The sequence below is a fragment of the Mesoplodon mirus genome (assembly GCF_964341445.2).
Source record: "Mesoplodon mirus genome assembly, chromosome: 10".
Lineage (NCBI taxonomy): Eukaryota > Metazoa > Chordata > Mammalia > Artiodactyla > Ziphiidae > Mesoplodon > Mesoplodon mirus.
In genome coordinates this window covers 48,784,164-48,799,660 of record NC_138986.1, presented here as the reverse complement: position 1 = coordinate 48,799,660, position 15,497 = coordinate 48,784,164, and the positions used below count along the sequence as shown (strand labels likewise).

Below are 15,497 nucleotides of genomic sequence, written 5' to 3'. Positions count from 1 at the left end.
AATAATGAAAGTATGACCTATAAAAACCTGTGGAACTTACAAGGGAAATGTATAGCCTTAAATATTTACGTTAGGGCCTCCCTGGTGGCGCAGTGGTTGAGAGTCCGCCTGCCGATGCAGGGGATACGGGTTCGTGCCCCGGTCTGGGAGGATCCCATATGCCGCGGAGCGGCTGGGCCCGTGAGCCATGGCCGCTGGGCCTGTGCGTCCGGAGCCTGTGCTCCGCAACGGGAGAGGCCACGGCAGTGGGAGGCCCGCATACCGCAAAAAGAAAAAAAAAAAAAAAATATATATATATATATATTTACGTTAGGAAGAAAGGCTGAAAATAATTATGTGCCTAGTTAAGAAGTTAAAACAAAACAAAACAAAATTCAACAGACTAAAACAAAAGAAAGTAGAAGTATAAAGATAAAGGTAAGGGCAGGAATTTATGAACAAGAGAGGATTTATGAAGCCTTTAGGACAACTACATCAAAAGGAGAGAAGGTGCAAATAGACAATATTACAAATTAAAAAAGGAACATAACTATAGATTCAGTGGAGGTTAGAAAGATAAAAGAACCCTATTAAAAAACTATATCTATTAATTTTAAAATATATACAAAATAGGCAAATTCAAGAAACTGTAACCTACAAATTAACTCAAAATGAATTAGAAAACCTGAAGAAACCAAGAAGTAGTAAATAAATTAAAACTGGACTTAAAAATCTTGCTACCAAAGGGTAAGCTGGGACGAACTGAGAGAGTGGTATGGACTTATATATACTACCAAATGTAAAACAGATAGCTAGTGGGAAGCAGCCACATAGCACAGGGAGATCAGCTTGGTGCTTTGTGACCACTTAGAGGGATGGGATAGGGAGGGTGGCAGGGAGACGCAAGAGGGAGGAGATATGGGGATATATGTATATGTATAGCTGATTCACTTTGTTATAAAGCAAAAACTAACACACCATTGTAAAGCAATTATACTCCAATAAAGATGTTAAAAAAAAAATCTTGCTACCAAGAAAACAGATGATCACAGAGGCAAGTTCTCCAAATTTTCAATGAACAGATTGTTTCAATTTTATTCAAACATTTTCAGAGAAGAGAAGAAGATGGAATACTCCCAACACATTCTAGAAAGCCAGTATAACCTTGATAGCAAAACCAAACAAAGTATAAGAAAGAAAAACTTCAGGCCAACTCCACTCAAAAATATTAAACAAAATAGTAATAAGCCAAGTCCAGAAAAAGGAATGCCAGGATGGCTTAATATAAGAAAATCTATATAAGTCCATCACCACAGTGACAGATTAAAGAAGAAAGATGATTAGTTATCTTGACAGAGGCTGAAAAAGCAGCTCATAAAATTTAACACCCAGTCATGATAAAAACTCTCAGCAAGTTAGACTAGAAAAAACTTCCTTAACCTGATAATGGGTATGTATCAAAAACTAAGAAAGCAGCATTGAAATCATTCCCATTAAAATCAGGAATAATGTAAGAATACCCACTATTAACACTTCTAAAATCAACACTGTACTATAAGTCTAGTACTATAAAACAATAATTAAAGACATATGCATTAGAAAGGCAGAAATAAAACTATTGTTATTTTCAGATAATATAATTATCTACATAGAAAGCCCAAATTATTTACAGGCAAATTATTAGCAAAAGTAAGAGAGTTTAGAACGTCTGGCTACTTGAACAATATGAACAAGTCAACTGTATTTCTGTATATCAGAAAAAAAAAACCTAGGAAATATAATTTTTCAAAGGCAGCATTTCTATAGCAACAACAACAAAAAAGTATAAGGTGCCTAGGAATAAATATATCAAAAGATTTACAAGATTTTTATACAGAACACCTTGAAACCTTGTTTTAAATGATATTAAGAAGTTCTAAATAAATTAAGAGCTCATGTTAATAGATAAGAAGACTCAATATAGTAAAGACATCAATTCTCCCAATACTTCTCTGTATATTCAATGCAATTTCAATCAAAATTCCATCAGAGTTTCCTTGTGGAACTTGAAAAGCTGATTTTAAAATGTATGTGAAAGAGCTAAGAATAGCCAAGATATTCACAAAGTGTTAGGGGTAGGGGATGAGGAGAGGAATCTGGCTCAAAACATTATATCAAGATTTATTTTAAAGCTATAGTGATTAAACAGTGTGGTTCTAGTACAGGGATAGACAAACTGATCAATGGGAGAGAATGGAGAACCCAGACGGAACCAAAATACTGAGAGAGAACTTCAGATCAGCGGAGAAAGGAAGAACTAATCAATAAATGGTGCTGGCACAACAGGTTATCTAAGTGGGAAAAAAATAAGTAAAATGAATCCTCACCTCATATCATATAAACAACAATTTCAGGAGGATTAAGGAATTAAATGTGAAAAGCAAAACTTTAAAACTTTGGAGGAAAAAAAATTGGAGAATATCTTTCTGAGGTGAGGAAGAATTTCTTAAACAAGATACAAAGAATAACCATAAGAGAAAAGACCGATAAATTTGTCTATTAAAATAACTTCCAGGGCTTCCCTGGTGGCGCAGTGGTTGAGAGTCTGCCTGCTGATGCAGGAGACACGGGTTCGTGCCCAGGTCCGGGAGGATCCCACGTGCCGCAGAGTGGCTGGGCCCATGAGCCATGGCCGCTGAGCCTGTGCGTCCAGAGCCTGTGCTCCGCAACGGGAGAGGCCACAGCAGTGAGAGGCCCGCGTACCGCAAAAAAAAAACCCCCAAAAAACAAACAAAAAAAAACCTTCCAATCATCAAAGATAAAGAAAATAAAAAGACAAAGCACAAACAGGCAGAAGTATTTGCAACACTTATCAGTAACAAAGGTTTAGTATCCAGAATAAAGAACTCCTACAAATCAATATGAAAAAACAAGCTAATAGAAAAATGGACAAAATGTCTGAACAGGGATTTAACAAAAGGAGGAAAATGTTTAACCACTAAGTATATGAAAAGATGATGCTATACCTCATCAATAATGGGGAAAATGCAAATTAAAATCACAGTGAGATACCATTTTACACCTAGTAGATTGGTTAAAAATTAAGAACAGTTGAGTAGGAAGTAGGTCAGGGGAACTCCAATACATTGCTGGTGGGAGAATAAACTGGTACAACTTCTTTGGAAAACAATTTGGCATCATCTTGCAAAACTGAACAATTGCATACCCTTTGACTCAGTAATTCCATTTTTAGAAACACCAAAGAATGTTCATAGCAGCACAGTTTGTAATAAAAAAAAAATCTGGACGCAACCCAAATTTCTAGCCAATAGGAAAATGGAGAAATTAATTGTGGTAGAGTCACACAATGAATTTTAAAACAGCAGTGAAAATCACTGAATTACAAATAAAAGTAAAAAATGTTCAGATCTTGGAAACATTATATTGAGAGAAAAAAAGCAAGTTTTAGAAGACTATATACACAAGATGCCATTTTCATAAAACTTAAAACCGAGCAAAGCTAAAAAATGTTCTGTTCAGGCATATATACAAATGTGATCAACCTATTTTTTAAAAGGAGTGAATAATAGGTTCAAAATTCAGGATATTTTTTACCTCTTGGGAGGAGACAAGAGGATAAGATGAGGGAAAAAACATAAGTAGAAGCAAGCTATTGGTAATATTCCAGTTATTGAGTTAAGTGATAGGCTCTTGACTGTTATGCTTTGTAAGATAATATATAAAGCAAGGAATGGGGATAGGTACTGTTGGGAGTGGGATGACAGGGTGTTATTTCCAACATCATTCAAGCATAATTTTAAATTACTTACATAATGCCTCTTTTGAGAAGGTAACATCTGGGATAAGACCTGAAGAAAGTGCAGTAATAAGGGAAGAGCAACTTAAAAGGCTTGAGGCACAGGTAAAGCAGAGACACACTACGGAGAACAGTGGGCATCGGGGAGAACAGAGTGATAAGGCACTGATGATTCTAAAGAGAAGGAAACCCTAGGTAGGGCTTGCTTGCTGTTTGCAGCGGTTCTGCTTTCGGCACAAGTCATTTGGGTAGCAGAACTGGATGGGTTCTTGAGCATTGTCTAGCCTGTGCTCTGAGAGTTGATGAGGGCGGCCACGAGATCTGCAGCAGAGCAAGATCATGGTGTTCGGAGCAGTGAGGAAAAACCTTGGTGAGCTGGCAGGCTGACTCACTGGAGAAAGAGCAAGAGGTCAGTGCGGCTGCAGTCAACGTGAGAGGGGGGCAGTTAGCCCAGGGGCGGCAGAGGAGGGGTGGGGCAAAGGTTAGGGAGGGGTGCCGGTCAGACAGAATGACGTGGGGACTCGGAAAGACTAGGTTTTTCATGACTAGAATTAGCATCGTTTTGTTATATTATCCATCTTACCCATAATTTTTACAAATTGCATAATTTATTTTATATATATCCTGCCCAATCTCTGATAGCAGGGTTTGGAGAGATTATCATTTTCTACTACATTATATATTTCCATAATGTTTGATTTTGTATATTTTGGTATTGTTTACAATTAGATAAATGGTATTTTAAAAATATAAGAAAAAAATAACGCTGAGAGGAATAAAGGGTAGAAGAACAGGAGCCAATGAAAGAACTGGTGAAAGAGCATCCAAGGTAAGGAAACAGTCAGCATAGGGTTCTAGAAGCTAAGAGTTTAAAAAGGAAGAGGTAGCCTTCAGGTGCAACAGAATGAGAGCTGAGAAGAGGCAACTTTGGGACAATTAGAAGGTCATTGGTGACTCAGAAAAAATAATTTCTGTGCATTTACAGAAGCTAGACAACAGTAAATGAGACCCAAATAAGTGGAAAAAAGGTAAAGGCAGATTTAGAGTACATTTTTCAAGGCCTTAGTGAGAATGGGAATCTCTGGGATATAACAATTTTTTAAATTGTAAAATCATCAAATAAACCATTTTATGTACCATTTGTTACACTGTTCGCAATTCCTAAATTTTGGATTTAGGAATTAAATCCTTTTAAATAAAGATATAAGATAAAAACACAAAGTAGGATATAAGGGAACAAAAATTGCTTCGTATAAGAAATGAAAATAGATTATGAGCTGCTGAATGGGAGAAAAGCAGGAAGTTCATCTTGGATCACTGTTAGCTCTTATTAGAAGTTCCTGCAGTCACACTATATGGAAACAGAGAATATGAATATGAGCACCACAATGGAATGAGGAGAGAGGGAGAGAGAGAAAAGAGGATCTAGCTAGTTCTGAAGACAGTAGAGAATACCTTTGACATGATCTACTTGAAGCCCATGGAAGCTCTAAGAGTGAGGCCTGAGATGAGGACAGAAGTGGTGACGTGGTTTAGGGGAGCAGCGAACGTGAGCTCTTTTGTACAGTCTGAGAAAGGAACCCAGAGCTTGGGCAGTATCCATAGAGAAGGGTTCCTGGAGTCAAGTAAAAATCTAGAATCACAGAGGGAATCATTTTTTAATGCACACCTCTTAACTGGGATTATCTGTCCCCTTCAGGACAAGTGAATGTGTTATGGTCATAAGATGCTTGATGTTTCAAAATAACAATAATAACAACAAAATAAATAACATGATCACCATGAAAATGCATTTAACTTAGGGAACTATATTCAATATCCTGTAATAAATCATAATGGAAAATAAATAAATAAAAATAAAATGCATTTAACTTTTCAAAGCATTTTCACATCGATTTTCTTCTTAAGGGAAATACTCAAGGACCTACAGGGCTAGGGGCAAGTCTCAGAACAACTCCATATAACCCTCAAGATTCCACACTGTGTTGCGCTTACAGATATTACGCTGAATTTTCAAAAGACTAACTTTGACAGTGATTAATTAAGTGAAGGCATATGCTGTTAAAAAACAAAGGAAACTGCAGCTCATGCACACACACCCACACCCACACATACAAACCTAAAAGAATGAAAAAAGGATACCAAAATTGTTCTGACCTAGTTACATCCCAGTTAACACAGACTATGCTTTACTAAAACCCCTCTTCTTACTGTGAACACAAAATGCCAGCTGTGAAAGAAAGTGATACTGCTGGGTTTGCACACTTTAGTTACCATAGAAACAGTAGAAATGGCAGGAGTTGGATGTCTCATATTCAAGTTATCAGCAATAAAATTGGACAGACAAATCAAGGCTGCAGGGTTCATTTTAGATAAATTGTATTTTAAAGGCAAAAGTCAGGGAATTAATGTGATAAACAGTACGGTTACTCAGAAATTATTCTTGAAATATCTGTATTTTAGCAGAATTTAGTTAGTTCTTGAATGTACATTCATGATGGTTTGCATGTATTCTAGATTTGCTTTTTCCTTTTATAGAATCAATTTTTTTCACAGGGTTAAATTTATTTCAGTTAATTGGCACATCATAAATAGAACAGCCTAAAGATATACAATTATCCTACTACATTTGCTTTACACTTCCTACACCAGGACATTTGGAACAAAAATATGAAACCCACAAGATGACTCTCATCAGCACCAGTAAAGAAGACAGAAAAACAAACACAACTGTCTACAATCCTGAATAATAGGAAAAAACCAATCAGACATCAACTGGACTAGTTTCTGAACAATGAACAGTGCTAGCCTAATATTAATGGCTACAACTATTCTTTTCTTTAAATACAGAAGTGGCATGACTCTCGTCACATTTGATACAGAAGTACATTCCCAGGAGAAAATTTTCGGTTTATGTTCCTTTCTTTACACTGTTTTCCATTGTTCACCTTGAACAAATAAGACTCTGTATTGTAACAAACAGGACAAAGAACTAAGAGTGAGAGACATGCTTTTTTTCTTAATCACAGTAGTCATTTGCTAGTAGCATCAGTCTATCATAATTTTACCTCTTAAAATAACTTCATTGACAGTAAAGGATTTAAAAACATAGAGAATCTGATTATTGTGACTGCAACCTCCTAAAGGGCAGGGAAGATATTTCTATCCCCACTTTATGTATCTGCTGAAATCCAGGCATACAGCGTTTAATAAATATTTGTTGAATGGGTTCGCAGAGCGAGTTGAAGGTGAATGCCAGAGGACTTGGATCTCAGCTAAAGGACAGTATTCCAGTTACTGAACTTTCAGCAAGTGGACCTTCTGAAAGTCATGATCTTCTTCGAAAAGATCTTGTGTGAAAAATGAACTTTTGCCCAGTCATCCTCTTGAATTATCAGAAAAAAACCTCCAGCTCAACCAAGATAAAATGAACTTTTCCACACTGAGAAACATCCAGGGTCTATTTGCTCCACTAAAACTACAAATGGAATTCAAGGCAGTGCAGCAGGTTCAGCGTCTTCCATTTTTTCCCAGCTCAAACCTTTCATTGGATATCTTGAGGGGTAATGATGAGACTATTGGATTTGAAGATATTCTTTTTTTTTCTTTGCGGTACGCGGGCCTCTCACTGCTGCGGCCTCTCCCGTTGTGGAGCACAGGCTCCGGACGCGCAGGCTCAGCGGCCACGGCTCACGGGCCCAGCCACTCCGCGGCACGCGGGATCCTCCCGGACTGGGGCACGAACCCATGTCCCCTGCATCGGCAGGCGGACTCTCAACCACTGCGCCACCAGGGAAGCCCTGAAGATATTCTTAATGACCCGTCACAAAGTGAAATAATGGGAGAACCACATTTGATGGTTGAATATAAGCTCGGTTTACTGTAATGCAGTGTGCTGTTCATGGAAATAGAGGGGCTGCATCTTTATAGTCGTTTTTTACTATAATTTGATGTGCACAACATTAAAAGTACTGACACATGAGAATTTTTGCCTAAATAGCATCTGTGATCATTTGAAATTATTTGGGTCTTTGGTTTATGTGATAATTGAAAGCACTAAAGGGAGATGGTTTTAAAACTTCTAATTTATATTAAAACAATAGCTTCCTATGTCTTTCAAAAAATGTTGCTAATTAATATCGTAAAACTATCCACAGGTTCCAATTCAGTCTATTTTCTAGTTATTCCATAAATTTACTTTTGGATAACCGTTATGAGTATTTGAGTCTGCAAACTTCATAGTAGCATCTTTCAGAATAAACATCTGTTCAGTGGCAGCATTTCAAAGTAAGTACAAAATAAGAGTATTATATTTTACCTTCTTTCAGTATAGTCCATTAATACTCATAAGAATAACACTTGCTTTATTGATGCTACTTTAGAATTATAACTATATTCTTTGATTCTTTCAGGTTGAAAAGTATAAGTTCAGAGGTTTTGATTTTGGTCTTGTTTTTAAAGTGAAAAATTAAATAAAACAATCAGCAGATGTCAATTAAAAAAATATTTGTTGAATGAATGAACAATTAAATGAATGAATGAAAATTGCCAATGCTCAGTATTCATCGTCCTTTGGTAGGCAAGTTCTCAATTTTGAAAGAAATTGTTAAGAAACCAGAGTAAGCACTTACCATGAAATATGCCAAGCTCACTTCTGAATATAGATTTTTTAAAGTCCTAATTTTAATTCAGTCCAGGGTTTCAGCAATCACTCATATGCCAATGACTCCAAAATCTAAACCTCTAGGTCTCTAAACTTCTATATATCTAGAGATATGTCAACTGTATGCTGGCTATCTCCACAATCATCTCAAATTCAACTTGTTCAAACTGAATCTTCACTGCCTCTCTTTCTGATAGTATTCCCTTCTCAGTCACTCAATCAACAAAAGCAGAAGTCTGAACACCTGTCCTTTATTCCTAAAATCTAACCAATCCTCGGGCCTGATTATCTTACCCCCTGAAGATTTATCTGCTATCTCCCCCCCTCTCTATCTGGATTACCTCTGACCTGATTCAGGCCTTCATCATTTCTCAACCAGCTCATTACAACAGCCTGAGAAAGCTGCTATCCCTGCACCCTCAAACCAATTCTCCACATCCCTGTCTCAGTAGTGTTTCTTAAGCAAAAACCTGACCAGCTCAGCTCTGACTGACCACAGGAAAAACCCATGCTTCTAAACGTGACAGTTAAGATCCACTGTAATCTGGTCCCTATTTCTTTCCTCTTCCTCTCCTTTCACTACTTTTTTGCTTTGCCCCAGTAATATCAAAGTGCTCACAGTTTCTTACCCCAATCCCTTATTCATGCCGTCCCCTCTGCCTGGAATGCTCTCCCCACCCACGTCCCCCAAGTCATTCTTATAAATTTCTACTCATCCTTTCAGATTCAGCTCAGTGTGAGTCCTCCAAGAGAGCCCCATCCCAACTGGTTAGGTAAGCTTCTGTGCTCTCAGTACCTTATGCAGAGCTAATCCCTGAATATACTTTACAATTTCTCTTTAAACCTTACTATTTCATGATTATCAATTTATGTGTATCTTCCCCACCACGCATTCATTAGGAAAGGGACGTATTTCCAGTGCCCAGCATATTGTCTGGAACACCTTAGAAGGACGAAATATGTTTATAAAGCAAACATTCTAAGTCTAAAAACCAGTACTTCCCCCACAGAAATCCAGAAAAATGGACATTAGTTTCCACAGTTCTATTCGTGTCATACTTTAGGTGTACTGTGGGTTAAATAGGCCTTTGTATTCAGAGAACCTAACCACTATTTACAGTGCTCTTTCTCAGCAAAAATTCCTTCCCAGTTAGAAATTATGTATCAATAACTAGATGTAGGCTGTCTTAAAATGAGCAGTCTATAATACGAAATGCTGTGATTAATTTCATTTTACCTTAAAATGGTCTAGAGGTATCTGTAACGGGTATTAAGCCTCAGTATTCATGGTAAACAGCTGCCAACCCAGCACTGCACAACAGTTAACAATGCACTTCTTTGTCTTTGCCTTTTAGGAGTGGTTACAGGCCTGAACAGCAGAGATAAGGTTTTCTTTTCTCTAACAAGAACCAATAAAAAGCAGCCTTTATAAAAAGCTTTATGCAAGACAAACACATGTATTTAGAAGGCAATTTACCTAACAAACTTCAAGGTCACCAACAGTATAATCAAGATATATTCCACACTGACAGCAAGGCCAGGAAACAAGGCTACAAAGACATTCAGGTGCTATCCTGTTCATTAACTAGTACAATCCACCTGCAGAGAAGCAACACTGGTAGAAAGTAGTTTTCCATTTACATGTGTGACAGTCACATTCAAATCAAATAAGTCATTCTTATTATGAGAAATTAAGAACGTCAGAGGTAGAAGTTATCAAACAGCCCTCTCATTTTACTCATGAAGAAACACAAAAAACCTGTAACCTCAACTAAGTCCACTGTCCACAGTGGCAGACCCAGACTTAGAACCTAAGTCTCTCAGAGATGCACTCCAGGCCAGGGTTATGAGAACAAAAGCACACCTGGCAAATAAACAATACTTAATTGACTTATAGTCCTCACCAATAGAAGACTTCTACCCAGATGTGTGCTTAGTTGAAAATATGATCACACAAAATAACCGTATAAATAATCTCCCAGTGAAACGAATCATCAGTCCTTAAATGCAAGATCCCCTCTTGATGAAGATACCATCATTCTCAGTAAGGGACCTTGAATCATCCTACAGTGTTGGTCAAATAGAATGCTGTGGTAGCATACACATTTGTCCTAATTCATCAATTTGTGATTAAAATGGGTATATTTTATTGCATATAAATTCTACTTCAATAAAATTAATTTAATAAAATAGTATGCCTGAATTGATTCTTCAGTTTTAAACATAGGCCTCAAAGTACTGGGGCTCCTTCTGTAGGCCTTCACTCCTAACCAGTTTCTGCCATTGCTGTCACTGTGGAATATATCTTGACTATATACCCTTCTAGGGACTATGAAGTTAACTTGGCAAATAGCGTTCTAGAAATGTGTTTGTCAGTACAGGCTGATAGAACTATACTAAAGTCAGGATCATCAAAAGAGCCCTGTCGTCGAGCTGAACCTTCAGAGGCCTCATAAGCCACTGTGAGTCAAACCACGTCCCCTTTGAAGCTGGCCCTCTTAGAAGTATGATTCTTAGTATCACCTGCCTGTCAAACAGATGGTGGAGCACTATGCTCTAACTCAAACCAGCAGATGTGCAGGACTCTGCTGCAAGCTCCGGTTACTGGGCTATGGGTATGGATGATGGAAAAACGGACATGCCAGAAAGAATCACAGCCCCGTATCTAGAAAACACCTCAATAATACCTTCTTACATTTGTAAGATGTGTGTCACAGTATCCAGAGCATTGTAAGAAACATTACCATACCTATCTTTACAAGGCCTTGTATAGAAGCAGTAGAAGCATCTGTACACAGATGACATGACTACCATCAAAGGCCTTCAGGCTGCCATCATGAGCAGCTGAGCCACAGACTGTGGAGGACCAGCTCTAAGGAACTAGTTAGGAACCAAAGGTCACCAGCCAAAGCCCTAGTGTGATTCTTCAGCATGACAAGATCTGTAATTGTCCAAAATCACCTAAAATTGAAGGTTAGAAGATAACCAAGCCATACTTAACTTTTTTCATTGTTAGCTCTGCATTCTGAAAGAAATTAGGGTGACTAAATCATATTAAAATAAATGCTGCTTGGGCTTCCCTGGTGGCGCAGTGGTTGAGAGTCTGCCTGCTGATGCAGGGGACACGGGTTCGTGCCCCAGTCTGGGAAGATACCACACACATGCCGCGGAGCGGCTGGGCCCGTGAGCCATGGCCGCTGAGCGTGCGCGTCCGGAGCCTGTGCTCCGCAACGGGAGAGGCCACAACAGGGAGAGGCCCGCGGACTGCAAAATAAATAAATAAATAAATAAATAAATGCTGCTTTCTGTCACAATTTGTCAAGTGAAACGTTAATAAATCAAATGAAAAATAATAGTCATTTGATTAGCATAGAATTGTTAGAATGAAAAGTTAATTGAAACACTTTGATCTCATTTAAGCCAGTTTTTTAAACTTTTTTAAATATAAAATATTTAGCAATATTTAAATATAAACCAGATGAAACATGGCCTACTATTTTTTTTTAAACACCAAGAAGCATGTTTCACATATTTACAGTAGGGCTCTACTCTGTAAAGCGTAAGTGGCTAGGAGGAGTATCAGGCTAAAGGAATGCTGGGGAAGCAAGTGGTTAAAAGAAAGGGCATCGCTGCACTGCTGATGATATTCAGAAGAATGGACAGAAGCTTCTACAGAAAGGAAGTCAGGAGGAATTCAGGAACTCTGGAGCTAAGACAATGGAATCAACAACAATATAAAGCACCTATCATTACTGCCATTTTACAAATGAGTAAACTGAGGCTTAAGTAGCAAGATTAACTATCTTGGAAATAATTTTTTTTATTTATTATTTTTGGCTGTGTTGGGTTTTTGTTGCTGCACGTGGGCTTTCTCTAGTTGTGGCGAGCGGGGGCTATTCTTCGTTGCGGTGCGCAGGCTTCTCATTGCAGTGGCTTCTCTTGTCGCGGAGCACAGGCTCTAGGCGTGCGGGCTTCAGTAGTTGTGGAATGCGGCCTCAGTAGTTGTGGCTCGCAGGCTCTAGAGCTCAGGCTCAGTAGTTGTGGTGCACGGGCTTAGTTGCTCCAAGGCATGTGGGCTCTTCCCGGACCAGGGCTCTAACCTGTGTCCCCAGCATTGGCAGGCGGATTCTTAACCACTGCACCACCAGAGAAGCCCAAGAAGCTCGTAATTTTGAAAAAGGGATAAACTATATCTTGGCATTCTTCCAACCTACCAGAATAGTAATCCCATAAAAATGAGTCATCCTGTATTTCATCTTCTTACTCTTAGCTATATCCTGCTGTAAAATTAAAATATATCTTTCCTCCCTTGGTGTTTACAAGTTCCAAATATTTATAAACTTATGTCTCTACTGTCTCTCTGCTAAGATGAATATATTTAGCTCCTTTTCTCCTTTCCTTTTAAAGCACTTCCTCAATATAAGTCATCTTTTTGGTGACTTTATTTAAATTCTCTATTTCTGTATTAAATTCTAGTATCCAAATGACATAATTAAAATACTGTTCTAGATATGAAATCAATCACAATGAAAAACACCAACCTCACTGATGATGTAATAATGCTTCTTTGTGTGAAGTCCAAAACACTGGTTTTTATTTACTTTTTAAATTTGTTAGGTTATACTATTACTGCAAATTTATATTTACTCTAACACCTTTAATTGTATGGATTTTCTAGGTGTCTCACACCAAATGAAAATTTAGAGATGGTATGCACTCTGAAACAGTTGTGACTAACAAAGAGTGTAAAGCCAGATTCCCTATCATAATAAGAAATGAAGCACTTAAAAACCCTGCTCATTGACTAAAACTGCAACTCTACTCTTCAGCTCACATACAAAATAATAATTTTTCAAATGTCTCCAACGTATCCCTTTTAACCATATTCATTCTTGATATGCTCTATCTTTCTGTATCTACCAATGAATATATCTGTAAAGTAAACATACAGTTTAAATCTTCTACTCCTGAAAATACTTTGGCAAAACCATGACAATATGGTCCAGATAGCAGGCTTCATGATCAGCGAAAGAACTGAGTAGGCTATCACAGACTATATTCCTACTGGCTTAAAGTTTCAAATCTTATTAGAGTTACTTAAGCAGTAGAGGCACTAGGGGAATGTATAGGTAAAATACAAACAAGTGTGATACTAGGTCAGAACCACCTTCAGAACACATCTTCAATATTGTGTCCATGCTAATACAGATGGCCAATAGGCACATGAAAAGAGGCTCCACCTTCCCTGTTGGCACAGTGGTTAAGAATCCTCCAATGCAGGGGACACGGGTTCAAGCCCTGGTCCGGGAAGATCCCATGTGCCGCGGAGCAACTAAACCCATGTGCCACAACTACTGAGCCTGCACTCTAGAGCCTGCGAGCCACAACTACTGAGCCCGCATGCCACAACTACTGAAGCCCGCATGCCACAACTACTGAAGCCCACGCGCCTAGAGCCCATGCTCCGCAACAAGAGAAGCCACCACAATGAGAAGCCCACACACTGCAACAAAAATTAGCCCCCGCTCGCCACAACTAGAGAAAGCCCACATGCAGCAACAAAGACCCAACACAGCCAAAAATTAATTAATTTTTTTTAAAAAGAGGCTCCACATCACTAATTATTAGAGAAATGCAAATCAAAACTACAGTGAGGTACCACCTCACACCAGTCAGAATGGCCATCATTAAAAAGTCTACAACTAACAAATGCTGGAGAGGGTGTGGAGGAAAGGGAACCCTCTTATACTGTTGGTGGGAATGTAACTTGGTGCAGCTACTATGGAAAACAGTATGGAGGTTCCTTAAAAAATTAATAATAGAGTTACCATATGATCCAGCAATCCCACTCCTGGGAACATATCCAGACAAAACCATAATTCAAAAAGACACATTCACCCTTACGTTCATAGCAGCACTATTCACAACAGCCAAGACATGGAAACAACCTAAATGTCCATCAACAGATGAATGGATAAAGATGTGGTACATATATAAAATAGAATACTACTCAGCCATAAAAAAGAATGAAATAATGCCATTTGCAGCAACACAGATGCAACTAGAGATTATCATACCAAGGGAAGCAAGTCAGAAAGAGAAAGACAAATACCATATGATATCACTTATATGTGGAATCTAAAGTATGACACAAATGAACCTATCTATGAAACAGAAACAGAATCACAGACATAGGGAACAGACTGGTGGTTGCCAAGGGGGAGGGGGTTGGGGGAGGGATGGAGTGGGAGGTTGAGGTTAGCAGATGTAAGCTATTATATATAGAATAGATAAACAACAAGGTCCTACTGTATAACACAGGGAACTATATTCAATATCCTATGATAAACCATAACGGAAAAGAATATTTTTAATAAGAGTGTGTGTGTGTGTGTGTGTGTGTGTATAAATAAATATAACTGAATCACTTTGCTGTACAGCAGAAATTAACACAACGTTGTAAATCAACTATACTTCAATTAAAAACATACATATTGTGTCCATGCTATGGATGAAGTAATAATAATCAATGGGGCTTCCCTGGTGGCGCAGTGGTTGAGAGTCTGCCTGCCGATTCAGGGGACACGGGTTCGTGCCCCGGTCCGGGAAGATGCCACATGCCGCGGAGCAGCTAGGCCCGTGAGCCATGGCCGCTGAGCCTGCGCGTCCAGAGCCTGTGCTCCGCAATGGGAGAGGCCACAGCAGTGAGAGGCCCGCGTACCGCAAAACAAAACAAAAAAAACCAAAAAACAAAAACTACTACTAGTAATAATCAATGGTGGCTTCTTTAATGGGGAAAAATAATTTCATTTGGGGAAAAAAAAACTTCATTCTGTTGCTCACAAACTTTTAGCACTTAAAAACAAACAAACTCCCTAGCCTGATATTTAGGGCCTTCCTCGATCAGGCTCCAACCCATATCTTCCTAGTCTTACTTCATATTACCCTAATTCAGCTTATCCATTTTTGAGCCAGACAGAACTACACACTGTTTCTGGGATAATTCAAGTGCTTTCTCGCCTCAGAAATGTTACATCCAACACTCCATTAGGTTACCCT

General features: G+C 38.5%; 1 protein-coding gene and 1 pseudogene across 5 annotated transcripts in view; one reads left to right on the top strand and one right to left on the bottom strand.

Annotated features, from left to right (window-relative positions):
* The window catches only part of CDK19 (cyclin dependent kinase 19), a 182,401-nt gene that overhangs the window by 29,292 nt on the left and 137,612 nt on the right, over positions 1–15,497 (bottom strand). The window lies entirely within an intron of this gene.
* Positions 7,000–7,785, top strand: LOC309811250 (proteasome maturation protein-like; annotated as a pseudogene). The gene is made up of 2 exons: positions 7,000–7,365; positions 7,582–7,785. The product of its transcript is annotated as a proteasome maturation protein-like (transcript).